We start from the raw sequence: 27,610 nt of genomic DNA on the forward strand, positions 1-27,610 counted from the left end.
GGTCCAAGAGTATTTGGTATTACCGAGATGTTTTTTAATGGGAAACATCTCTGTAGATACAGACTCAAATTTTCATAATTGCATGCTCAGTAACTACCAATTGTGTGCTCATTTTAGCAGATGTGTCCCCACTCATTCCCTTCAGTTCACATTTAATAGGATGATTTGTTTGGTTGTGAGGCTTGGAGGATTTCAATAAGCTGAATTTGCAATAAGAAATAAGGGAATAATAAATTTTGCAGAAGTTTGTGTGTGCTGTGTTCAAGGTACAGGAATTACTAACTGTTTTTTCAGACATCAGCACAAGCCGGGCTGTTACACACTGGTGCATGACAATGTGATGCTGCAGCTGATTTCTTCTGCTGCCTATTCGTGCGTGCACAGACATAGTCAAGGTCTGAGGCATTCATGATTACCCGCGCAGTCAATGTACCTACCCCGTAGTGCATGAAGCTGGACTAAGAAGGGACCTTGCACGAGCCCTTCTTTTTTTGTGATTAGTTCATTGAAATATTGACTTTATACCTTGGGTGCATGTATTTTTGCAACAGGCTACTAGTTTTATACCATTCCCTGCTCTTGAAAAGAGATTTTCAAGGTGTTAACCATTCATCGGAGATTTACTATTGAATTCTGTGGTTGTTCAAAGTTCCCAGCAGCTGTTGGCGTCGAATCTTCCTGATACATATTGCAGAAATCAGTCTCTTCTACAATAATCATTATAGCAGGGAATATCTTGGCCCCAGCTGCTTCCTAACGCCATCCGTTACTGCTTGGGGTTGTGCATTGGTGCACGAGCGTTTCAGCCGCCTGCTGATACCTTAAATACTGTTTTGCACACCGGTGACCGGAGTCCTTTAGCAATGCTTCTAACGGTGCTGTATTTATCATAAGAGATGAAAATTCAGTCGTTGTCTATACTGTTCTACGTCATAGCCTTCTGTTGGGTTTTTAAAAGCCAGCTGTGCAATTCACAGTTGGGCTGTCTATAAAGATGCCCGGCACTTTCCTGCAGTGGCTGTAGAGATTTGTTTTGAATGTCTCTCTGGACTTCACATGGTTTAATAAACATGCTTAGTCTATCATCCCTCCCTCTGTTTCCTGCAGTGATAATGGACTGTAGAAACCTTAATAAGCAAATTCAGACCGATCCATCAAATAACTGAGTTGAAAGACACCACGTCTTTCTCTCACTCGACAAACAGATGCAAGATATTAGGGCTGAGTCGCAGACCTGTCTGAGTTTAATGGGGAGGTTCTCATCATTCCCAGGGCCTTTGCCTAGAGTTGTAAAATAAATTATCCTCAGTAATTTTAATATTTCATGAAATCTTGCAAAGTGATGGCATTCTGGGCAGATTAATACAAAAGCTATAAAACTCACATGTGCCATATGTTATATGAGCACCAAATGAGACGCCTGGGATTCTTAACATCAATATCATTTTAATGTTGGCTTCAGTAGTGATTCATGACATACTCGTCCCTGATGAGAACCTCGATAGTGCGAGTGGCATTAACTCAATGTGCATTTGCTCTATGCAACTGGTTATTTTGACTAGATTTATGAAAAACCACCGTATGCCGTGTTTGCTGGCTGTTTCAGGCTGTGTTAGGTCTGCATGGTGGTGCTGTGCTAGCCTGGGCTGCAGGTGTAGCCAAGGGCCACTGTCCCCTCCTTGTGGTACCTGCAGAACGGGGTCTGTCAGGCTGTCATCTCACTGCCTTGCAGTGAAGTCTTATTCACTCTCGGTTAAATAGCTGGGCTCAATTACACCAGGCTGGTGCTTTGGTGCAGACATGAGCTCTTTGACAACATTTGCTTCCACGCTAATGAGCTGTCTTGGGTTTCTGCATTAAATCCACCCATACTGTTTTCTCTGCCTGATGCTGGCCTCCCCAGGCTCCTCTTATTTAAGCAGCCCTGTTTAAAAGCAGCAGTGCAAATGTGAGCGTAATGATCCTCCCTTGGTCCTCCTGATTCAGAAGTTTATTTGGAGGATGATGTACCCAGTCAGCACTATCAGGTGCTGTTTGTAAACTGACAATATTAAACACAACTGTACTTTTGATATTCCTCCGGAATCTGTGAAAACCTCTTTAGAAAGGGCTCTGCCAGCTGAGTGGGGGGGGGGGGGGTCTGTTGTAATTTTACTTTTTTTCCTTGAAAACCCTGCCAGCATCAAGGCTGTGCTGTGCCAGCATAATCACAGGCACTGCTTGCTACCTGGCTCTCCGTTTTGCCCTGCCTCTCCTCAGGTGGTGCATCCATTCATCTCATCCATCACTTCTTTGGTCTCAGCCTGTCTCACCCAGGCTAGGTTTACGAAGGGGGACGCTGCGAGGAGCCACCGGGCATTTTGGCGCGCCTGGCTGCCCCGCAGCTCCTGCATCCTGCATCCCGCAGCAGCGGGTCCCGAGTCCCTGTGCCAGCGCTGGCCCCAGTGAGGCAGCTGGGATAGCTTGTTCCTGCAGCTGGCAGCAAAACAACGGCACGGCTTGGTTTTGTTTGCTCCCTGGTGAGCAAAACCCATCCCTGGCCGTGGATTTGGGAAGGCAGATGCCTTTGGTTCCGGCACAGCTTCAGGAGTTCACTCACTGTACAAGACTGCCAGGTGATGGGGATGTTTTGAATATAATTATCTTAATGCACTTTTAACCTGGAGGGTATTCTGCAGCTCGCAAGATGGTTTTAAAAATCCTGTCCCACAGGCTTTCCTGTGTGCTGGGTTTTAGTACCGTTAATGGGGAGCACAAAACTGTGTGTATTTTTCTTTGTTTATTTCCTCATATTTAACCTAACAATCTAATGTGCTCAAAATAGCCAATGTTCTTCCTAAGGCACAAGTACAGTTTATTTGTTAAATATTCAGTTTTCAGGTTTTTTCAGGCTGCTGATTTTTTCTCCAAAAAGAACAGGTCCCATGCTGCAAAAAAAAAAAAAAAGCAAATATAGTTATTAGTTAGGAAAGAGAGGATTAGTTGGTGACTTATGGTTTTGTAGGAATAAGCACACAGAGCACAAGTCTCTAGCCCAGTGGAAGTGCGGCTGCTGTTAGTGTTTTGTACCCTTTGCACTCCGATTTCATAGCACTGTAGATGCCCAGGGAAGGTCTAGACAGAGCCCAAGCCCTGGCTGTTGTGTATATACAAGAAGAAATAAAGCCCAGCAATCTGGGTTGGCACCGTTAGCTTACGGCCTGTCTCCTGGATACCTCTTGAGAGAAGAGTTAAAGGTCCCTGAAAGCATCTAATCAAGGCGGCCCAGGAGCAATTAGAAGCGTGCAGGTGTCTGTGCTGCAGAGTGGGTTGTGGGCATTAATGAGTAAAGCATTAAGAAGCAAACTGGAGAAAAGCACTGGGGCTGGGGTTCAAAATGGAAAATATCTTAAGTGTATGGATAAGAGCATCGCCTCCTGCTTCCAAACATGCCCGAAGCTCCGTGTGGCTGCTCGCTGCCTCCTGCCTGGGGGGAGAGAGGTGCGAGGCCAGCACTGGAAGGTACATGGGCATCCCGTGCCACCTTGTTAGCTGTCTGTGGGTATCAAGCCTTGAATGAGGTCTTGCTCGTCCCCTGGGGTATCCTCAGCCCCTGGGGTATCCTCAGCCCCTGGGCACCCTTTCTAGGCAGGGGCTGCCCTGACAGTGATCCACTTCTCGTCAGGACACCTTGGTCCCTTCGTTGGTCTGAGACGGGAAGGCAGGAAGCAAAGTCAGGCAGGGCAAAGACAGGGTTAAGCTTTGTGATGGTGGTGCCACATCTCTGGTGCTGGGCATCTCCCCCAGCCCCATGGCATGCCCGACTCCGGCTCCGGCCGGCAGCTCGCTGGAGTGAATAGAGTCATCGGGAGGGTGGAGGCTCACTCACCTTTCGCCTTTGCTGCAGGATAGTGGGGTATCACTTTAAATTGGTTTTCTTGATGCGATTTTCACTGTTCCCTACGCCCTTGGGATTTTGGCGTGTCTGAGGCAGGCAGAGCAGGTTTCCTAGGAGAGAGCCGACGCAGCGCTGCCCCTGCTAGCCCATCCCCGGTGGCGTGTCACCGGCTGCCTCAGCTCCCCAGCGGGGCTGACACGCGGGGCTCCACACCAGCAGCTCTGACATCCCGCCCTGGCGTTATCCGCCCGCAGTGCTGGAAACCTCATAGGCCTGAAAGAGTGTGGGGAAAAAGAGATAGAGCTGTGAAAAGGGCATAGGGGTGTCGCTGTGCCAAACCCACCAAAGCTGAGCAGAGGTTCAGCCGGACCCTGGTACAGATCCCAGGGTAAAGACGTGTAGTAGGGGTGTTGGGAGGAAACTCTCCAGCAAGTGATGTGGTTGCAGGGAAGAGAGGAGGAGGAGGAGAAGCCATTCGTGGGTCAGGCAGCCCCAGCCACCCCCAGAGACGTTGGCATTTGCCATCCTTCCCCCAGTACAGAGATACCAGTCTGGGTTTTCTGGTGGTATGGCTGAGGCGGCCTGTTTCCACCTGGCAGGACACTCGAGGGTTAACTCTGAGCATCCTTCCACTCTTTCAGCAGGACAGCAAGCCTCTAGCAGTGTTTTGTTTCTAATATCAGTTGGCCAGTACAAGAAAAGTGATGTCAGAAAAACCATCTTTCAGTGACAATATGATTAATTCCTTCTTAAGGGGGGTGTGTGGAACCAGTTGGGCGTTTTTTCCCCTTTTTTTGCCATTACCTAAAGATGGTCTGACAGTAAAGAAACCATGATTAATTGCACCAAGAGAAATATAATAGACACCTTTTCTTGGCATTGTCTGTATTTTGTGTGATTTTGCTGTTATCTTGTTGGCTCAATGCAGAAAAATTATCTCTGAGGCAGCTGTAAGGGATGTTAACTTCCTTTTCCTTATTACAGATTGATCTTTGATATCTGCTTTTCTCTGGGCGCTCTTTTATTCCCACAAGTGATACAAACCTTCTGCTGTTTTCCATATATTGCATTTAAGTAGTTCAATACCTTTTGGAGCCTGTATGGGAACATTTAATAAAGACTTGATGATTGCCATATTTTGAAGGTTATATGATATGAGAAATTATATATTGTTTTAATAGCTGAATATATATATGCTGTTGATTTCAGATAAACCAATATTTTTCTAATAAGCGGAGAAATAATACCTTGGTTTTTTATATCCTCTAGAGTGTGAATATTTTTCCATCTGTGGTTTCCAGTAAAATGGATTTTCAGTCTCTCTGAAATTTCTGCCCAAGTCCCAGCAATATTTGCTTAAGAGTAATCAGAGTATTACCCAAATCTCTGTTCAAAGCAACAGTGACCTTACCAGTGGCAAGCAATAATTGGATTATTTTCAGAGATGTAGGAAGATTCACTGTAATAACAAAAGAAGAAATACCAAATGATAACACCACTTGTCTGCAGCACTTTAAGCCGCAGCACTTTCCATAGAATAGTTTAATAGCTTAGCATATTATGAATACTGAGTAAGAAAGGCAGAGACTTGGGGAATAGACGCTGCCTTGCAGTTTGGGGTGATGCACATGCTTATGTGCAGGGTTATCTTGTTGATTATTATTATTATTAAAGTGCTTTTGTCAGGATGTGATGCTCTAGCTGTATAAAACTTGCACCCAGGGCAGCGCTCACCTGGCTGCAAGGCGTGTTGCAGTGAGCACTGGCCTCACCCTGATGGTGCAAGCAAACATACGGCTCAAAATGTCCTCGCTTCGTGGGGTTACTGAAGGATGCAGCGTCCAGCGTGGTGAGGCTGGGGCTGGGACACCTACGTGTCCTGGGTCCATCCATCCCCTCCGCTGTCCGTGGCTTGGCTGTAGTTGGGTAATGCCGATTCCTCGCCGTGGGTTTCACAGCAGCGTGGGTACAAGTCGGCCGCAACGCCCACGGGCACGGGCTGCCCTGGAGGTGCGGGAGCAGCATCCCCATGCAGCGCAGGGCAGATGCTGGCGGGGTTTCTCCCAGAGAGGCTGCTGAAAAGACAAATTGGAAACCATTTGGAAGAGCAAATCCATACCAGCACAGTGTCGGGCGAGTCTGATTGCCTCACTCTCTGCTTTTAATTGTGATGAATTATATGGCTCGGCACGGCGGGGGTGCTGAGCCACTTGGCTGAAACTTGTGTAATTCACGTAAGTGTTTACACAAAAGCCAAGTAAATGTTAAGCTTCCTACAGATTTCAGTATACATGAACCCTTGTTTGTGTTCAGTTTGGGAGATTGGCTGAAGCAATCAGTGCGTATGGCTGTGCGTCTGGGCGGGGGACGTGTGTGCATATGTGAATCGCATGTGTTAAAAGATATGTAAAAAAATATAACCTTTAACTTTCCCTGGAGTGGGTTTTGCAGTGACCTGTCTGGTTCCCCTCCAAAAGAATTCTGTATAACTTTGGTTTATTAAAAGATGCTCAAGGGCATGGGGGAGTTTTTGCTTCTTGACCACTAAAAAAGAGACTTGTGCTGTCAAGGCTACCGGCATCCTTTGAAGTCTGCCCGTGTGCCCACATGATGCTTCTAATTACTGCAAATGAGCCTTCTGCAGCACAGGCTGCTGAGTAATTCAAACCAACATTGCTCTCCAGATGGGATCCCTCCTAGGCTAGACCTTGGCAATGTCTGTCCCCACAACAGTGACAGGGAGCTTGTCACACAAGCGGGACAAGACGTTGGTCCTGGCCTCTGAAGGCACCTCGTTGTGGAGCAGAGATCCCTTAGCCTCGCCGTGCCCTCTGTGTTGAGAGGTGGCCCTTGGCTCTAACACAGGGTCTGGCCATGCAGAGCTCCAGGTCTCTTGGCTTCCCCTTTATCTGAGGGCAGCTGAAATTTGGGACCCTGCACATCAGCCAAGCCCTTGTTGTCATGACAGGGCCAGGTTCACTTTAAAACAACAAAACCAAACCAGGCTGTTAGAGAATTTGCATTAAGACATTCCCTGGGCATGGTGCAGCCAGGAGATCTATACACCTGAATGTAATTTTATTTTTAGAAAGCACGTTAAGGAGCATAACAACCTCATTACCATGCCAATTGCAGCCCTGCCTGCTTAAGAGTATTTAATTGTTTTCATTCCCTGTGTGCAGACCAAAAGCAGGAGAGGAAGGGAGTTTGTGTGACTGGAAACAACAAGGATGCTGAAGCAAAAAGCCAAATGCTTGTCTTGAAGCATCCTTGTAAGGTTCCCTCCCCAAAGCATCCCGGTACTCAAGGAACCTGCAGTGTTTTGGAGCCCTTTCCTCCAAAGAGGAGAAGCTGCTCCTCCTCCCACTGCCTTCAGTTTTTCTCCTCTTTTAGGCCTCTCTTGGGGGAAAAAAAATAGTGTTTGAAAGGCAACCCAAGCTTCCACCACAGATGGTGCTGGAAGCTGGGGATTGAGAAGAGGCAAGAGATTTGCCCCAGCAGCCTCACTGCTGATCGAGCAGTCCCGTGGCAGGGGAACGCTGACCCTTCCCAGCTGCTCCCTGGGGATTTCTCTCGTGCCTGCTTGCCTCGAGTATTTTTAGCCTCCTTACCACTCCTGTGCAAGGAAGAATGTATAAAAACAGGTAAAAGAAAGAGGAAAGGAGAGGGGAAAAAAAGATTTATGTTTCTCTGGCAATGGTTCTCTAAGGAGCCCTGATTATTCAGCAGCAGTGGAAAAAAACTGCAGAAGATGTAAATAATCTTCAGGATTATGCTAAAGCCAAGCTCCAGTCATTTTCGTGGAAAAAAATGCATGAGGTCTGTCCATTTAATAATGATCAACCAGAATTTCTCTAGGGCTTCTTATATTTTCATGAAAAGGATCAGTTGTCTTGAAGAGAAATGGTAATTCTGGTATCTACAAATACCCTTTGGTTGGGGAGCGTGTGGTTCAGGTTGGTGTACTACTTTGATTGGGCTTTTTCTTCCCATTTTCTTTTTATGATACTATCGTACGTTCACATCCAATCATACACTAAAACGATCAAAAGCAAAGAGTTGGTTTATCATGAAATGGCAAACCACGACTGTACTCTGTGGTATCGGCTGTATCAAGATAAAAACACTACATGATTTTTAGCTTTCCCTGTGTTTATATTTGGTGCCAGAGGTACTTGAACGATTTTGCAAAGTGTGTATACAGTGCAGACAGGCTTTCCAAAAAAATGGCGGTATCTTTTGAAATCTATACAGGATCTTGCTTACCCTGCTGGGCTTAATTTTAGACTATTGAGTTTATCGTTCAAGGAGGAGAAAATGGGTTTGTTGTGTGCTGTATTTAATCAAGTACAGCAAAAAACTATCACAGGCATCATTCATCTTTGCAAGCCAATTTTTGTTTCCATTTTAGTTGTAGAAAAACCCAGCCCCGGTAAAATGAACTCATTTATTGTGCAGATCTGATGGCATCAAGATTACAGCTGCTGGCAGGTATCGGCTGGTTTGCAGTGGCAATCCCCCTATGGATTTTTATGGGGTTTCAGTGTTGAGAACTGTGTGTTTAATCGTTGTAGAAATGCCAGAAGACAGGGGTTTGAGGATGCTTGGAAATAAGAGAAAGTCACGACATTCCAGTTGCAGCTTCCAAAACACAAGATGTGCTGCAGAAGCCTGAGACTGCTGGGTTTCCAGCAAGTGGTAGGGTTTAGGGTGCTCCTACATCCTTAGACAGCTCTTATCTTCCCTGTCCATCCACTCCCCTGAGAAGCCCCATGCATGGTGGAAGCAAGAGGTGCTCATCCTTTTCGTGGTGAATCTGGGCGTGATGAAGCAGTTGCTGGTACCAGGCGTGGAGGAGGTCTGCGGTCCCTCTCTGCTCTGTTCCTGCTCCGTTCCTCAGGCTCTGGGCGTTCCTGTGGAGTGCAATGCCTGAGGTGGTGAGAGTGGGGTGAAGAAGGGAAACGTCCAGCATAACTCGTGGCAAGGGACAAACGAGCATCTCGTCTCTGCACCGGGCGTTCTTTGTCCCAACGGACAAAGCTGCAGCTGAAGTTTCTGCTGTGGGGAAGCCTGTTGACTGCAACTACAGAACATGTTCAAATTTAATGAAGACTTGAAGAAACATTATGATTCACCAGTCTGGACCTCAGTGGCACGTGGGTGGTTTAGAGCATACTGCAGCGGTCGCATGTGCAAAGCAGGCAGCGAGGTGCCTGGCTGGCAATAGCCTGAGATCCTCGCTTGTGTCAGTTTTGGGCAGACAGGCATGAAAATCCAAGCCCTGAGCGTGGTGTTAATAAAAACGCCTGGCTTTGTACTGGACAGCCTTTTGCGTGTTGGGGATGCTCTGATTTATTGGTGCACAAGGCTCATCGAGGTGGGACGGTGGGGCTCACGTTGCTTGGGAACAAATTCCAGTAATCACCACCGTTAGACCTCTCCGGGGTTTCGTTTCCAGCAGCCCTTAATTCAAGAAACCGTTTCTGTCACTCTGGGTTCAGCCATGGGCAAAGAAAAATGACTGAGGGAGAAATAAGTGATGTGTCCTAAGCTGCAGGAAGGGAGTGGGGGTATTTTTCATAATTCGATGCATTAAAACCATAATCTTCCAGTTCTGTTTCTGAGCATCCTGGCTCTCTCATATATCTGTGGGCTCCTACAGCAGTATATTCTTCTCCAGGTTCACACATGCCTGGGGTGATGGCTTGTGAGCTATTTTGGCAATACCAAAAAAAAAAAGGGGGGGGGGGGGAAGAAATAAAAGGCTTGGAAGGGGGCAGGGAGGGGATGCGATGCCAAGTGGAACAGCTCTGTCTTACCCGCGTCAAAGAGAAATCATCCAAATGCTGAAGGAGACAGGCTCCATTGCACAGATTAATGTGCAGTGTTTGAAAGCAGCCAAGAACATTTTATACACACACACACGGTGAGGCTGGAAGGAGCTGGGTGGTTCATCTCTGCAGAAGCCATTTGTTTCCCTAACAGGGCATTATTTATTTTTTTTTTTAAAAAAAAGGTGAGTACAAAGGTCTCTGGGAGTGCTGAGCCTCTCAGGCAGTTTAATTGGCTGAACATAGCACTTTACAGTGGGATTAATATGGATATTTCTTAATAACGTGTCACCTTGTCAGGGGTTTCAGAGTCAGGATCGCACAGTCCTTGCAACTGAAGTTCTTGCCTTTCCTTCTGTTTTTTATTAGTACAATAGTTCCCATCAGTGCATGTTGAAAGGAAGATGATGTTAAGTTGGTTTCTTCTTTTCTTCCCATGGAACTAGTGAAGAAACTGGAAAGATGAGGGGAAAGATGGCCTGCAGAGCTTGGCAGTGATCACTGCGGTGTGGGTTGGCTCACGGGTCCATGCCGGCTGTGACCTGCGCACCAGGATGCGCAGAGTATCAGCATAAACACAGGGAGGTCAAACCTAAGCAAATCCCACCAGAAAGCAAATAAAAGAAGTGATTTAGCAGTGCTCAAGATGGCTTGAAAGGACCTGAGACCATTAGTATTTTTACAAGTATTTTACAACTGGTCTTACTGCCTTTTATCTCTGTGGGTCTCCTGTGAGTGACCACCAGCACGGGGCTGCCCGCGGGGAGGAGGTGGCTCCTCTGTGCCCCGCTCCCAGGCAGCCGGGGTGATGTCCGCTGCCGTTGTCGAGGGTTATTTTGCTTTTTCTGTGTTTTTCTCCCTTTTCCTCCTTTTTCTCACTTCCCCCCCATCCAGTGATTTCAGAGGGGGCTCTGGGAAGCCCACCTACTTGGTCGGCACACATAATTGCCACCAGTGCTAATGGGATGCACTCAGAAGAAGATTCCTCTAATTTCCCTGCGCTCCTGCCTGCCCCTACCCCCCTCCAGGAGTGATTGCCTCCACGGCTTTATAATCAGCATCTCGCCCACCGCAGAGGAGAGGTTCGCCTGCCTGGAGACACCACAGCGCAGAGCGACGGGGCTGAAGCCTTCCCCGCTCTCTATAAAGTCATTAGTGGCACAAAAGCGAGCAGCAAGCGCACAGCTGATAAAAGTCTCAGCGAGGCATTTGCTTCTGTAATGGTTGTCCTTTATGCATAGATAATTTTGATAGAGTTGCACTTCTGAAGCCCACTGTCATCAGGGTGGCATGAGCTGACCTGTTAATCATAAGAGGAATTAATGGGAATTACAGCCGGCGGAGGCCCCTCTCTGAAGAGCTGGTTCAGGCCATAGCACTGGAGGGGAATTTAAAAATGAAGCAGCGTGTGTTGTCCTTAAAGCTGCAGATAAAGCGGCAGTGAGTCGGTTCCCAGGGGAGAAGTGGGGTGTGGGGGAGATAAACTCCAGGAGTATAAACACCAGATTAACAGCCTAATTCTGAGGAGCACACGTGCATTTTCATTGCATCCGCTCAGTAATTAATGGCGACTTCTAATTTAACCAAGGGGGAGTGGGGGTGGGAGCAGAGGGAAACAAGGGCCACCAGGATTCGCAGCCTTTGTGGTGGCTGTACCTGAAGGAGAGCCAGGTGAGATGGTCCTGCGTTACCCTCTCTTGATGGTGCTCCTGTGGTGTAAATTGGTTTAGCACCATTGACTTGAAGTGAACTGAAATCAAAGGATCCCTGCTGACGCTTTCCGCCACCTGAGGTCCTGGCTGACTCCAGAAACTACCAAACAGCTACTAGATACCTCACAAAGCATTTCCTCTGAGTTTTCTTTTTAGGATAAGTTTCTTTTAAAATGTCATATATCCATGTAGCCTGCAGAGATTAAAAGAATAGCTTATCTCATCCATACAGAAGATGCATAAAGTCCTTAGATATGCTTTATATTGGTGCTTCTCAAAGGAAGGATTGATTGCCTGGTCTTAAATATCCAAAATGTGGTCCCTGTGTGCCTGAATGCGAAAAAACTCTCTGAAGAGCAGTCAGAGAGGCTGTTCAGGGAGACTGTCCTTAGAAGTTTATGAAGAACAATGAGGTAAGTTGTGCGGAAATGCTGTTATTTGGGCATTCAAAATGCACGCGCAGTCTGGGGTTTGGAGGAAAGGACAGCAGACGGTCGCTTAATAAGGAGCATGTTGCTGGGAAGGGGAGAACGATGGCAGAATGAGTCATTTCTTCTTCAACAATAAAAGGAAGATAAATAGCGTTTGGCCAGTTCCATGTGTGTGCTTCAGGAGTTTTAAAAGCCTATTTACCAGTTTTGGGACTAATCTGATATGGAAGAGGCACAGGTTTCCTGCAGAATTAGCCACCAGTTTGTACTTTAGGAAACACGATGAAGTTGTCCTCTTTCAGGGTGGCTGGAGAGGAAAGCCCTGAGCAAAGGCAATGTCCTTCCCACCGCAGGCACTAGCGGGACCGTGGGCACCCCTGTGCTGTGCTGTGCCAGCCAAGGAGGAGTTTTTCTGCTCACGCTGTCTCCCTCTGGCAGCGGTGGGATTCCCCGTTTCCCCACTGAGCACAGAGGCAGCGGTGGTCCTGCCGGTGCGTGGGGAACAGCGTGGCCGGAGGAGGGGGACTGGTCTGCAAAGAAAGGTGTTCTGCAAGATAGCTGAGTGGGTACCCGGAGCTGGGCGTCCTGGCTGGCAGCGCTGCCCTGAGGCTGCAGTGATGCTGTGGGATGGTGCTTTCCTTCAGTGGAGGCCAGCGACGTGGGTCAGGACCCAAATCCTGCAGCCTGAGCACCTTGCAAAGGCTATTGCTAGATGGCCACAACCCTTACCTGCAGGTCTCCTACCTGATTTCAAACCAGAGGGTGAAAGCGGCAATGCAGAATGCATGCCCGCAAAGCGGGGAACACCTCTGCTAAATGGTGATCTTCTTGATGGGACCCTTGGGATGTCTTTTAAGGATTTAAGACAAGGAGAGAAAGTACCTCGTGCTGCTCTCTACTGTTACTATCTCTGGCTTGGTTGAGACTCACACTGGGTGGCACGTGCAGAGCTCTAACTCTGTGTTTCTTATGGGGAAGCCCAAAAGATCTCCATTTGCTGTCCGGTGTCTAGTGGTAAGGTGCTACTGCTTGCCTACCGAACAACCCAGTGAAAATAAGCCAGCAAGGAAAGCTCAGACTTGCAGGGGAGGGTGGGGAGAACATATTTTGGGTAGCCTGTCAGTCAGCTTGACACTAATTGGTTGCAGTAAGTAATCGTTCTCCATGTAAATTAGACTCCAATTTCCTCTATAGTCTGTCTGTTTGCTGTGTGGGCTTCAGTCTCTAATTAGGCTCTCACGTGGCAAACCTGGTTTGTAAGCTGCTTTTGTTCCCAGAGAGCCAGGCTCAGCCCGCCGCGAAGCTGCCCGGGCTCTTGGAGCCCCGCTCCAGAGCGGGATGCTTCTTAGATCAACACTGCCAAGTTCACAATAAATTCTTCTTTTAATGTATGTTTTGATTATTTCCATATTTAAAGCTTGCAATGGCGGGGGGGTTAAAATGCGAAGGGATTTATTAGACTTACAGTGGGAATACCCCTCAGAAACGCTTCCTCTGCGTTCCTGGAAGCCCTGCTCATTCCTCCATGAATAGACCTCATTGAATCGCTAGCCTCTGCGAAGGCCAGAGCAGCTTGCCCACATCTGGATCCTGCTGCCTGTCCGCCGGGACACCTGGAGCACATACAGCTTGCTCCAGCCCCCCTTGCTCAGAGGTAGCTGCGTGCGTGCGTTCAAAGCCCGCCCAAATGCTGGCCCATGTCCTGGAGCTGCTCCAGGGTTGCACATCTGTAACAGAGCGCAGAAACGTGCAGTCGCACGAGAGGCTTTTATCCCCGGTCCTCCGTTGTTTGCAAATGAAGGCAGGGTTTCTAGGTCGCTGCCTGCAGTAGGAAGCTGCTCACAGTGTAGCTCTGTGGTTTCTGAGCTGCTTGCCAGTAGCCCCCACCTTAGCCCGAGCGTTAGAGGCAAACGCTGTGGTCAAGCATCTAGATTTGTGCACAGCGGCGAAAGACACGTCTCTTTGGCTAATGTCTGCGCCAGGCTGCAAAAAAAAAAAAAAAAAAAAGAAAACCATATGTGTTGGCCCACCAGGCTGTTTGCCATCAGCGCTTTATGATTCAGTAGTTACCTTTGTGAAACTTGGTATAACTTCAGGAACCATGTGCTAACTCTTTCTATAAACCTCCTCCTTACGTGATACAGTCCTGACCCAGATGTGTCAGCGGTACGGCTGGGCATTGTGGTAAATAGTGGTTTTATTGGCATCCTGATATTTACCTTATTGACTTTTGGTCCAGTGATACACGCTGGGAGCTGCTGGCTTTTTTCAGCGCACTCGCAAGGCTGTGGTCCCCTCTAAGTAGGTAGATGAGAAGCCCTTTTGGGAAAAAGAGGTAAAGCAAATTGAGCACGGGGGAGTTTTTTTATTGCTTCTCCTTACGTGATTTATATATTGGCAAGGTAACTTTGCTTTCATACCGCTAGTCAAAACTGGAAGGGATGTTGGCTCCGTGGAGAGCTAAATTTGGGTAGAGGGACAGGATTGGATTAGGGCTTGCGACTTTCACCAATAAGCTAAAACTGCGGTGGGCGTCACTCCGCCGGCTCGGGCGGCAGCGGGGGAGCCCTCCCTCCCCAGCTGGCCGCAGCCGCTCGCAGGCAGCGTCCCGGCCCCGGCATCGCCGCCGCTGGAGGATGCGCCACGGCCTCCGGCACCGAGGGCGCTGGCCTCGCCGCTGCCCATCCCTCCATCCGGCCCATCCTTCCCTCTGCCCGTCCCCAGCGCATGGGGGGGCTCCAGCGTGTGAATTGAGTGCCTGTTTAGCCTGGGTAAGTAATCGCACCTGATTTATAGCCTATGAAAGTCTAAGCTACTTTAATGCTGTCTAAATGTTTGCGTTGGGAAATTATTTTCTTTTTCAGCTCTGATCCCTGCCTGCCTTTGCAAGTGCCGGTTCTCGCAGCGGGCAGAGCCCAGGGGCGGGCAGGGGCTGCCGCCCCCGGGGCGGGGGTGCGCCGTATCCCCTGCTAATACCTGACCCTGCAGACACGGTAAAACTTCTCCTTGAGGTAAACGTGACTTCTCTCGCCAGTCCCTGAGCCGCTCCTGCTTTTTCACTCTGTTGAAAAAACCCCAAAGAGTAAAAACCCTGCGGGAGGCTGGAGCTTATTTTAGCGCCGGGTTTCCAAACGTGCTGTGTGTCTTCTCAGCTGTTGCAAGGATTTGTGTGGAATGAGAAAATGCGAATTTTGAACCTTCAGCAGCTGTGTTTAATACAGGATAAAGTTATTTTTAACTTTGGGATGTTGGATTTTTTTTTTGTCTTTGTTCACATGAAATCAGGAGAAAATCTCCAATTTTCTTTGAGGCGAAACAGAGGCTTTTAAGTGAAACAAAGACTTCTAAGTACTTATCAAAGCTGCTGAATTCAAGTGCTTTTGGATACTTGGGAATTAAGCGGATAGGAGGCTGTGTTTGCTTGGAAACAAGGATTCAACCCTGGTGGAGAAGGCGGAGGAGCGCGCAGGCTGCCGGACACCCGCGCTGGGGGGAGGTCCTGGGGCTGTTTGCTGGGCGGGGGTGTTTAACAGCATCCTCTGTTTGCCTTTGTTTAGGCAGTGCAAATTATTTGTGTACTTTGGGATTCCTCCTCTCTTCCAGCAGATGTTTTATCTGGGCAACTGGTGGAGTAATTAGAGAGAGAAAGACAAGGTGTGGGTGTGCAAACACCCCTTTGTGGGGGTGTTAGAGAAATCACAGAGTCTGTCCTGGGAGCAGCTGGCTGAGGAGCAAAGTTAGGACAAGTTGCCAAAAGCAAAATGCGTAAGGCCCAATGTATTTGACTTTTTTTCTGTGAAGGGGTTGTTCCCCCCAGCTGAGAATGGGCAGGGGCTGTGTCCCAGGCCAGAATACCATGCTGCTTCTTATGGCAAATTTTTCTCAACGTGCGAATCATTCACTCGGGATTTTTGCGGTGGCAGCTGGGGAATGATTAAATGTTCTGTCTGCGGGAAATTACCAGGAGATTTGAGTGTTTTCCTCAGTGGCTTTGGCACCAGCAATGGGGTGACATGGGAGCCTCCCCCCGTATAGATTGGGCTGCCTGGAGGTTTTGAAGGCTCCGGTTGCAAGAGCATATTTTTGCTCTGCTACCATTTAAATAATGGCAACAACATGCTGATTCCTCTAATGATCTTGATTAAGTTATCGGTTATTTCCTTAATTAGCTACTTGATCTACTTACACCTTAAATGAGTCTATTTGTTCACCCAGAGGAGGGGAAAAAAAAAACAAACCCAAGCTCCTGTTTTTTCCCTTTAAAAAGGTGGTTTTTTTACCTCTCAAAAGACAGCTGTCACCTTAGGTCAATAAGGGAGCTTACATGAGCTGGCTTGCCCCGTGGTGCCGCATCAGGGATCTGTGGGGCGGTCACGGTGTTAGTGCGGTGACAAGGGGAGCAGGCCAGCGGTGCTGGAGCGTCCTGCCTGCTACTGCCAGGTCCCTCCCCAGCAGAGATGCCTCAGGGGGGCTGGAAGCGACTTGCTTCCAGAGACTGAGCAAAACGGCACCGTTGCTTTATTCATGGTGGTGATGACCTATAAATCCAACCAGCCGTTTCAGGCTGGCCATGGAAATAGTGCCAGTGTTTGTGGATGTGACACCGAGAGATGGGCATTGGTGCTTCCCAGCAGCAGCGAATTTTAAATGTGACAGTATAGATGTACGTTTATTCCCGGCATGAATGTTATGCAGACAAACAACATAAGTCGAAGTGGTCTTCTGAATGCTCTGTCTGTATTACGGGGATGGGGTGGTGCCTCAGGGCCAGTTCTGGAGGACAAAATGCATCTTTTAACCTCCAGTGGCCTTTGTTTCCCATGCATTAATGCAAACATGGCACTGCATTGACCATGCAGTGCCTCTGCACAGCACTATAAAAGGACCCTCACCAGTTGGCACCAGTTCTTCACCAGTATTGCCCATGCACCACCGTTAGTTGCCCTCTCTCCCATATCTCAGAGTAGAGAGATTTTTCGCTTTGGAGACTCCTTGTGATACATGCAGCAGCAGCCTGTGCTTCAGACAAGCCTATTTGTTCACGTTTCTGTACTGTTTATTATTCTTAATGATATCCTCTGCATTAGCCTTAGCTTCACACCCTCCCTGATGCAGAACTCGCTGAAACACATATTGCGTAATGAGCTGCTTCCATATATAAATTGGAGAGACAGAAGTTGGGACTCTCCCAGCTAAAACAGAACTAAATGCCTGCCCTCCAGTTACATTTTAGTATCTGTGCCAAAAAATTATGTATTTGGGAGGAACTACTGAGAGTTCTGACATATACAAGCTTTATTACTTCAAGTCTTTTATATTTTTAGCAGTTTGGTGAGGATTTGGACTGTGTGACTTTCCTTTCTCAGAAGAAACCTTTCCCATGGCCCATGTGAAAGCCAGAGCATCACCCCACGATGCAGAGCTCTGGGGAGCGGCATGAATGTGTCTCCAGCACCGGCACTCACTCCAGCTGGGACGTGTTTGGATGGCAGCGCTCAAAATCCCATGTGCCGCGTTTGGCAGCGTGCACAAACCCCGTACCCGGTGCTGCCAGCCCTGCTGCCTGCGCTGGCTGACTCTGGGCACTCAGCATTACTCCTGTGGTCTCAGATGATCCCAAGAAAATTGCAGCTTTCAGTTCTGTTTGCGAAATAGCTTCTGAGCTGAGGATTGGTGGGAAGGACTCAAGCATATCAATTCTAATGGCCCAGAAAATTATATCCTAGTATTTTTTTTATCACGATTCCTAAATGGTTGTCGTGACGCTGCAAATGCAAGTGTGGTGGACCTTGTGGTCAGCTGTGCTTTGGACACCACAGATGAGCGTCACAGATGTTGCAATGCCGGAGCAGTGATGGTGACGCCTCCGGATGATCCACGTCTGTCCTGGATTGGACATCCTCCAAGTTTCAGATGTGGGGAGAGCAGCACAGCTCCTGTTGCAGCTGTTCAGGATTTGGTGTCAGGGCAGAGCCAGCATCCCAGGGTGGTACCCAGGGATGCTTGTATCTGGATGGTATGTGCAGCGGGCCCTGTTGTGGCCAGGCCTTCCAAATACGACGGAAAAAGACAATAAAACCAAACAAGTAACTGCACTCAGAAAGAAAGTATATTGCTGGTTTCTCCCCTCTGCTTTTCTTTCTCTGCAGATCCTGGGAGGAGGTAACTGAGAAGAAATATTTGCTCTGACAGGGTTAGGTTTCTCTTTACATTCCTTGGAAGTTTGCGTTTGGATTTTGCCCTGTTGGTGTTGGTTTATGCAGTGATGTTTCCAGCAGCTGGATCGCATGGCTACAGTTCTAACTCTTGGTATTTTATGCAAAGATAAAAATGAAAGAAAGGTGGGCCTGGGTAATGAGGTGGCTATTTAATCACAGCAGGACTCACAGGAAAATGTGCATCAAATATTTATGGAATGGTATTCGCTAACATTTTCACTGTGTTGGCACTGGGCAGTGCAGGAAAGCTGTTGAGAATTGGAGTCTGTGTTATACAGCCATAGACCTGGAAAGAGCCGCAGCAGAGGAAAGGCATGAACGCTTGCTTTGTTACCCCGATGTATTCCTTGTAGCTTGCATTGCATTTGGAGCTGCAGTAGTAAGCAGGATTTCAAGTTTCACTTACAGTTCTGAAAATGCTCACGGTAACTATTTTAGGTCTGATTTTTCTGACTGCCGCGTCTTATGTGAGTGCACGTGGCTGACACCAAACCCCTGATTCACGGGCAGACCATTAGAGAGATAAGCTTACGTGACTTCATGTGTCGTCTTTTTAGATTGCTCAAGTCTGAGTTGCTCTAAAGGGCTGGGATTAGCAGAGACTGAGTTCTCAGGGTGCTGGAAATCAGCTGTCGCTGGGCGCCCTGTCCAATACACGCTGTAGGTGCCGAGTTACGGAGTCAGTTATCTGTGGGTGTGAAATGATTCCGGGAAGATTAGAACGGATGATAAAACATTAACGAAGCAAGCATTAATACCAGTATGGAAGGTATCAAATTACTCTGGTGCTATAAATCTAACGCATTTCCTGCATCTGTTAAGTGAAGCTACTTAAATGGTTGAAATATGCTTATTTGCCGTCTGCTGCATCCTCAGATACAGGATCACAGCAAAGGATGTTAGACTTCCCGTAGCAGTAAGACAAAGCTCTGAAGCATTAGCAGCCTGATGGATTAAATATTCCTTTGAGATGAGACAGGGTCTTGTGTCAGATTATAGGATACCTTGCTTTAGAGCAGCAGCATGAGCCTGAGACCGGCCCTCAGCCAGCCAAAGGCTGTGCTGCTTGCACAGGTCTGCGAGATTTGGGCTTTGGGGCCAAAGGTCCATGATGCTGTCCCTGTCCCATGCCATTAGCCACAGCAAGTGACGTGCCCAGCTCAGGCAGTGCCTGTGGGCTCCTCCCTTGGGGGAAGAGAAGGTTCGTCCTGGTATCAGTGTTGCTGGGAGGAGAGCTTTGTCCTACATTTTAAAAAGTGTAAAAGGGACTTCTACAGATACAAGTGAACTACCTCCTTTACCTGATTGCCTGTTGGATAAAATAAATGCCTAATCTTGACTAATTAGCTAATAGACTCACTGCAGATGTCTCTGCAATCCATTTATGTACTTGAAGGCCCATTAATTTCCACTGGCACCTTACAGCAGACAGCAGCAGCTGAAAGGCTCAACCGTACCCATGCTCTTTGCTTTCCGATACCTTCCCACCCCCCGTGCATGAGAAAGGAGCCCTGCCACTGCCGATGACAGTCAATAGAGTCGCGTGGTTCGTGCCACGCGCGCGGCACGGAGTGCTTCTCGCTGTGCCTCAGCCTCTGGTGTGTCATGTTTTGTCACTTTGGATAAAGCGATGCCTTGTAGCGCCCCACGTAGATGGCTTTGATTAACTCACCGCTTACATTTCGGCTGCGTAGCTGGTCGTTAAGGTGTGCTGGTGGAGGGAAGGCACAGGAGCTGCCACGCCTGGTCCCTGTGGTGAGCCGGGTCCCAGCCAGGGAGCTGGGGAGGATCAGAGTCACAGCACATGGCTCTTGCTCCTCTTGCTGCTTTGCTGCTTGTCAGGGAAGTACAAATGTGTGTGTTTGCACTGGGAAATTAAAGAAACTTTTGTTCTGGCTTAACACATCATTTTTTGACCCTTTGGTGTGGTGTTTGTTGACAACCTGGTTCCAGCAGATCACCTGCTGTTTGAAATTACTCCTGGGTTCTCCTGCCCATCCTAGTTGGGGTCTCTTTCACCAAGGGGTTAAATTTCCTCAGTGTAAACATTTCTGCTTTCTAACCTTGTGGTTATTTGTTGTCTCCAAGATCTCATTTTCTTAAGCACTGTAGGAAACCGTCTTTTGCATGAAGAGCTTAAAGCTCACACCTCCAAACGTCTTTGCATTAGGCACTTACTCAGTGCCTAACACCCATTAAAAATCAACGGGACCTGAATCCTTAACTACTGCCAAAATATCCAGATATCCTGAGCGTCTGACTGCTTCCCTTGACCAGCCCTGTTAGACCAACGCGTAGCAGAAAGGAAGCAAGAAGAGTAATGCCTCCTGGAGCACAAGCACCAGAAATGATTCAGAATTAGTCTGGGTCTAAGCCACAGTGTATTTTGCAATTCAGGGCCCAGAGCCTGTCACGTAAGTGACTTTGCAACCCCTGCGCTGGCTGCAGATGATGATCCAGGCCCTAAAACTGGTGGTTAAGGCTGAGGGTGGTGGAGCAACACGTGTAAAGCAGATTACTCTTTTTGCCTTGCAGTGGGCTTCTCAAAATGAGAAAAGCAGCAGCAAGTGGTTGTTTGAGGTACCAGAGGGTCTTTGGAGACCTTAGTCCTCAGCTTCCCAAGGTTTGGAGAAGGCTCACTTGAATTTCATGGTACGTGGCAGAGATCGGAAGCCAAGCAGCAAGCACGTCTGACATTGGCTATTCTGAGCTGTGGCCACAAGCAGGAGCAGCGGGGGGTGGCACCCCAGCACAGGGACATGCCTGGAGCCTGTGCAGGTGGCGCGAGACCCACTGGTGAGCCACTGGCAAGCGGTGTTTTCACCTAAATCCCCAGCTGATCTCAAATGAGCATCTACCCTGTAACTTCTCCACCATTTTAAATGTTTCCAAACCAATTAACTGTTGGCATTTAAAAAATCACTGCACTCCAGTTATGTCACTGTATCTGCTTGTATTCACTGTATTCACTTGTGAATACAGTGCTTGTATGCACTGTATTCTCCTATCAGGAAGTCCCCTCTTGGCTGATTTGGATTTTGGTGAGCTGTAGAGCAATTCTGTGCTATATGCCCAGTGCCAACTTTGTGCAGCCCTGGCGTGGATGCGGACAAATGTGTCTCAAAGGAATTTATCTTAGAGATGCTTCAGAGAAGGATATTGGACATGTGCCCATCAGAGGAAGATGGATATTTGCCTACAGTAAACAATTTTTGTAATGTTTTGCCATTTTCTGTAGAACAGTTCACCTCTGACGCTCCAGGAGCTTCAGAAAATTCTTTATGGCAGGTTTGCCTCAACTTAAAGGTGGCAAGGTTTTGTTCTAGGCCACATGCGAAATCATAGTTGACATCAAAACTAAACCCAGTTTCATGACCCTTCTGTAAGCACAGGATGCTGCTCGCTCAAGTGAAGGCAGAGAGGCTGGCAAAGCAGGAAAGTTCTCTCTTCTGCATCTTATGTGAATGAAAAGTTTACTGAAGTCAAAACTTTGTTCAAAGCAGAGTTGTTCAGACTACAGCAAGTGTCAAAATCCTTCTTGGCCAAGGGTTTGTGCCGGTGCGTGAAGCAGACGCTCAGGGAGGGGAAGGCAGCTGTTGAGCTGTGATTGCTGCTTATTACACTAATTATAATAGTCTCACTGGTATCATGAGCTTCCCTTCTCCTTCCCCCATCTGTCTGTTTGACCATCCGTGGTTGCTCATCTTTGAGATACATGTTTGAAGGGCTTAGTACCGCAGGGAGAGTGCCTGCGCTCCCCCTCCGCTTCCCCGCACTGATACAAGGGAGTGATTGCAGTTTGCACAGAGAAGGGATTTTTGGGATTGAGATGTTTGCCCTGAAATAAGGCCATGGAAAGGTGAGGTGTTGCCCTGGCTCTGCAACTCCACCTTTCCAAGGATCTCAGCCAGGTGAGCCTCCCTGGTCTGGAGCATCCCAACCTGTTTGGGATGGAGGGAAGAGGACAATGCCCAGGGCTTACTTCATTGCCTTTTTCCTCCACATTTTGTCTTCTGCCCTGTACTGGTACAACCAGTCTCAAACCTGTTCAGAGCAATCCCCTCCAGCCCAGGTACACCACAGGAAAGTTCCCAGCTCTACTGAAAGAGTATCTACTGTTTCTGGAAATGTCCGTGCTCCTCTGCCATGGGAGCCTGGCCAACCGTGCCTTCAGTACAACCGCTGGCAGCAGCTGAGCTGACCCCCAAATTGCTGTTCTTTTGTTGCAAGGGGATACTGTAAGTTAAACACTCAGCAAAAAGAAAGCACCGCTCCTTCGGATGCCCACCTGGTTTTTATTTCACTGGGGAGGGTGTACTTGTTGTCACAGGGCGCTCGCTTTGAAGGAACAGCCCACTCCAAAGCAGCCAGCAAAATGCTTTCTGAACCATGAAACAATGAGGCTCACTAAATCTCTAGCAGCAGTAATTGCTTCTAAAAGGCTGATGTATTTAGCCTGCTCATGTTTAGCAAACATGTTTGCTTCGCCCTTTGAAGATAATGCTGTGTGCAGCGCAGCATGGTAGGGAAAAAAGAGGAAGAAAGGGCCTGTGGTTTTCAGCATATTTAACGAGCAATGGCTGACCAGAGCAATAGCATTTGATAATGCCGGTGCACCGCTATTAAACACGAGTGATTGGATTCCTCCGCCCTTCCCAGTGCTCAGGCTGTGGGCAAGATGCCCACGGGGGCTCGTGCAAGCTGGGAGCACCATGCCTGAGGCTCGGGCTGGTGGAGGGCAGCAGCAGCCCAGCACGGTGATGCTGGTGTCTCTGCGAGTCCGGGGCACCCCTGAAGTCCCCTGGCTGGGGACATCTGCAAGTCGTGCCTTGGTGTGGCTACAATGGCAGCAACCAGCATCTCCTTGCAGGGTGGCTTTGACCCTCCGCTGGAGCCTGTTACTGATGTGCAGGGCCAGGGCTTGTACAGTGAGGAGGGATGCTCCGGGAATGCCGCCTGCACGGGACCCATCCAGGAGAGCAGGGAGAGGCTGGGACGCTGCAGGGGAGGGAGCCAGCACTGGAGTCAGGGGCCATGCTACTGGCCGACCCTCTCCTGATACGGTCTTAATCCGTCCCCGCAGGTCCTGATTCCCCCTGTTCGTATGGCAGCCAGTTTAGTTGTATTTCCCTGTAAATCGCGATAAGATAAAAGCATGGCCATGTTTTACAATAAGGGAAGGGGTTTTAGAGGGTGACAGGTTATACGAGGAAGGGATGTGGGTTTCCAGCTGCGCACTCTCGCTGCCGCCTTTGATGAGGGCTGTGATTGATGCTGCGTTTGGAGCAGGCAACAGTCAGCCGGCGACGTGCTGACCTTTCCCTGACGGGCTGAGCGGCTCTAATGATCTTGATGGGGCTGGCGATTTGTATATTGGGTTTGATGTACGAGGCTTGACATGGCATGGAGAAATGGGACTGGGGTATGACTGACAGCCCTTTCCCATTAAGGATGTTGAGGCACAGGCTGTTTTCCAGCGATTTCTTTCAGTGGGAATGTTTTGCCCAATTATATTGTAGCAGGGAAGTTTTACTGTTAAATATCTTCCTTTATATAGCTTCTATGCAGTTAAAAAAAGATGAGAATGAAGTAACTTGCAGGCCAGAAGGCTTATCACTAAAGAGGATGTTCAAATTATACACTTAAATTAATTAGTATTTAGTGAATTATTTTTACCCTGACTGTAATGTTCAGGCTCCTTAGGCAGATAAAACAATGCAGTAGCTTGCGTCCAGGATTTTTTTTTTGTAATTCAGCTGTATAAAATTTCAAACTCTTGACTTCTTGCAGGCAACATTAAAACCTTTTAATTTCCATGAGTTGAGCTGTGTATAAATCACACCCTGGTTGGCACATCTCATGGGTGCTTGTGGCAAGAGTAATGAATTTCATGGTTTGTTATGAGCTACTAAAACCAACACAAACACAGAAAGCCCGTTGTAATCTCAGCATATCATTAGAGGAAGCAGTTTATTCGTAAGTATGAACACATGTCAAGCCACGATAACAAATTGTTATTACTAATTAAAACAAAAGGAAGAATAGCAAACATCTCTTGTCATTTGTGTACAGTGCCAGGCTGTCTCGGGGACACTGCAGCTCCATCCAGCTTCAGCCAGTGGGACAGCCAAGGCTGCAAACCTTGCCGTAGTCTAAGATGTGTTGACCCACTCGGTGCACTCCAGGCAGGGCATTGAGCCATGATCCTAAGAGGGCTGGGGCAGGGGGAGCCCCCACACTTAATTTGAGATGCCATTTTTCATAAGTTTATTGGGGTTTTCTATTTAAAATCAAGGTTAGCTGGATTGTAGAAATCTTGTAATGGGTGGAGTTTGCACTGGACCAGAACAACACACACCATTCCATCTGCTCACACTGGCTGGTTTTATACCACCCAGATCTACTTCATGCTCTCAGATATGGAATAAAAATCTATTTTGGCACCTTTCTTCCCACTGAGCAGTTAGGATGCTGTGGGTAGCCCAGCATGAGGACCCAGGTGCGTTCCTGACCACAGCCGAACTCCCTGCATTTGCAAATTCACTGGGAAATTTAAAAGCCTGGAAGGCATCATAAAAACCCATTTCTATTCACGACCAACATGCATGATGTTTTCCCAGTCAAGTGCAGTGTGTCACAGGAGCACTGGGTGGATCCAAAACTGTGCTGGAGTTACCGCCCTGCATTTAACAGAGTTTGGGAACAAGCAGCACATAGATCTGTTCTCTTAGTTGGGGAAGAGCAAGCAGCCGTGTCTCTCTTGGGTGGGAGCAGAAACATGGCTGTTTAAACCATTGGTGTTTTCTGAGGAGCTTGAACGGAGGTTTGTGCAGTCCTGGAACCCGCCAGCAGCTCCTGGCTTGGAGAAGGGGCTCGCATGGTGCCTGGCCAGGGTGAGGGACTTGCCGAAATCCCACCGGCACCCAGAGAAGATGTGCACAGTCTAGTTTAGGGAGGCAAAAGCCAGACTTGTGTCACTTGGCCAGGGCTCTGGGCTGGCCCAAGACTCACCTCTGAGGATGGAGACAGTTGAGCACTGTGCCCCAGACCTGGGGGATGCACAGCTTTTGGGGGGTGGGATTGAGTGGTGCATGGCTGGTGCAGAGGAGAGCTCAGTGAGCAGAGGAAAGAAATCCTCAGGGCATAATCACTGACCCCAAACACCCTATTAGACAGGTTTGAAGCCAAAAAAAAAAAATCAAAATCATCTAACGTGACAGCAACCCTGACAGCATCAGGCAGCAAGAAGGGCGGCAGCGAGGGAGTCCTGAGCTGCTGCCAAGGCACATGTTAATGCAGACTTGTAGGGTTCGTTGGTTATCCTGGAAATACATCTTCTATTTTGTGTAAATGGAAAATTAATTTGCTGCTGATCAAAGGTTTAGATCTTTGGAAAACATACCACCAGAAAGCTGAAGATTTATGTGTTTGCTTCATAACATATTTTCAGTGAACGCTTTATTGTTCGTGGGAAGGCCCCAAGAAAAATGTCATTAAAAAATAACTGCGTTGAGTTTATTTAGCTTAAATTACGATACAGTGCTTTAATGAGGCTTTTGCAGACATCATTAAAGGACACTATTATAAAGTCTTCAGATGAGAATACTATCAGGCTAGCAAAGGGGAGAAAACCACATGAGCATCCAGATTGTTGTTCACATTCAGTTACATATTTGGTTTCAACATACAAAAGTAAAAAACATAGTAGTGCCGAGTTAAAGCCGGAGGCTGTGAAAAGCCTTATTGTTGTTAAGCTCTCTAAAGCTTCTTGTATTAAGGTGATTAAAAAAAAAAAAAAGAGAGAGGGAGATACAGGGATTGATTGAAACGCCGTCCGCAGCGTGCTCCGCGTGTCGCACCAGAGCGTGGGGTGATGGTCTGCGAGCTGGGGGTGCGTGGAGGCATGGGGACAGTTGGTGGGTGAGGGCCCTTTGGGGTGCCTTGTCATGGGAGGGACGGGGGTGCAGGGCAGCGGTGCTCAGGAGAGCCAGCGCAGTGTGCCAGGTCCTCCTGCGGCATCACCGCTGCGTTTGTGTGGTTCGGTGCTGCCAGAGGATGTGGATGGCACAGGCTGTGCTCACAGACACTGCCTCGCTGCCTGGCCCTGCCTGTGCCCCGGAGGATGCTGGCAAGGGTCAGGCCTGTCTCGCTGGGTGAATTGGTAGGAAATACAGAAAATTGTCTCTAAAATCAGCCGCAGTGCGTATGGGCTGTACCTCCCCTTCTGTGTCAGCTGCTGCTGGGCTCGGTGGTGTTTTAAAAACTCAATTCCTCCTTGCAGACCGACAGCACGGATCCTGCCGAAAATGAGTCGAGCGCAGCAGTGACAGCAGGAGGAGCGGGTCTGTCTCGCGCGATCTCGGGCAGCAGCCGCGTGAAGGTACAAACAGCAGCCCTGAGGAGAAGCAGAGGAGGCCAAGTTTTGGGGATTAACGATCTGCATCGGATGTTGGTCTCTCTGCCCCTCCCTCCATGCCGTTTTTCTTTGAGATAAGGCATTCCTGCTTCTGGCATTGAGAGGTACGGGGAGGGTCTGCTGCCTTGCTTAAAAAGGATAAAGAAAAAAAGACGACAAAAGATAGCTCAACCTCATATAAAGTCCTGGCCTGTATTTTGTGAGCCAAGTTCTCCAAGGAGCTTTCCTCATACCTTGGGCACATCCCTATGTGTCTCCTGAAGAGCAAGGCATTTGGCCAGGAGGAGTGGGGCCGGACCCTGCCCCACAGGGTCTTTTCCTTTCCCTGCTCACTGCTAAGAGCTTTGAGGTGATCGGTCACCTTGCCTTTCCTTTCCGGTGTTTGCAAAGCCGTGCTTTCTCCAGCCTCTCATTCTGCTGCTTATCACTGCCCATGGCCATGGGAGCGCAGCTCCAGCTGTCCTCCAGCCCGGGGACTGGCTGGGCACGGCCCATCCTGGCACGGGAGCAGGAGCGCTGGCTGGGCGAGCAGAGATTTCTCTGCAAATTAGAGGGACGAGTGTGGGAACAGAGGGGGAAAAAAAACCCACTGTGAGTATCCAATTCTGCATTTCTGTGGGTAGAAAGGGTGGTGGGAAAGTAGTCTGATATTGTCCTTGTCACTGTGAGCCAGGACGGGCTCGGCTATGGGGGGATCTGCCATCCCACAGATCCCAGACAGGCTCATGGTGTGTGCGGCGCAGGGGACAGCCTTCAACCCCGTGGGCTGCATCTCAGGGCAGAGGAGGCTGGAGCCTCTGTGACATCCCAAGGCAGCAGTGCTGTACACTGCCCCGGCAAGCTGCAGCAGAGGATGCTCACTGAATAATTTAGAAGGGCAACTTGATCTGACATTCATCAGGTTGGTAACGCAGTGGCCTTGAGGACGCCAGCCTGTTGTCGCTGCATGGGGCCATGCCGTGTAGCTCGTTGTCATCGGGAGAGTCAGTGGTGTCACATGGAGCCCTATTGATTGATGGCTGATCAATACACACCAAGGTGATAAAATACAGCATTTATGAAACGTGGGCTCTTACAATTATTTGTTAAATTAGCCGAAGAGATGAGTTTGTGCAAGTGGCAGAA

The 27,610-nt window shown here is 48.5% G+C and overlaps 1 protein-coding gene across 2 annotated transcripts in view; it reads left to right on the plus strand.

Moving 5' to 3' along the window:
* The window catches only part of PRICKLE2 (prickle planar cell polarity protein 2), a 108,423-nt gene that overhangs the window by 33,602 nt on the left and 47,211 nt on the right, over window positions 1–27,610 (plus strand). The window contains exon 1 of one of the 2 annotated variants that reach the window (XM_064453559.1): window positions 14,450–14,622. The exons of the other annotated variant lie outside the window; for it this stretch is intronic. The gene's annotated coding sequence lies outside the window, so the exon portion shown is untranslated. Of the gene's footprint in view, window positions 1–14,449; window positions 14,623–27,610 lie in introns of those variants that run through there. 2 annotated transcript variants of the gene reach the window in all.

The sequence above is a fragment of the Phalacrocorax carbo genome, chromosome 6, assembly GCF_963921805.1.
Source record: "Phalacrocorax carbo chromosome 6, bPhaCar2.1, whole genome shotgun sequence".
Lineage (NCBI taxonomy): Eukaryota > Metazoa > Chordata > Aves > Suliformes > Phalacrocoracidae > Phalacrocorax > Phalacrocorax carbo.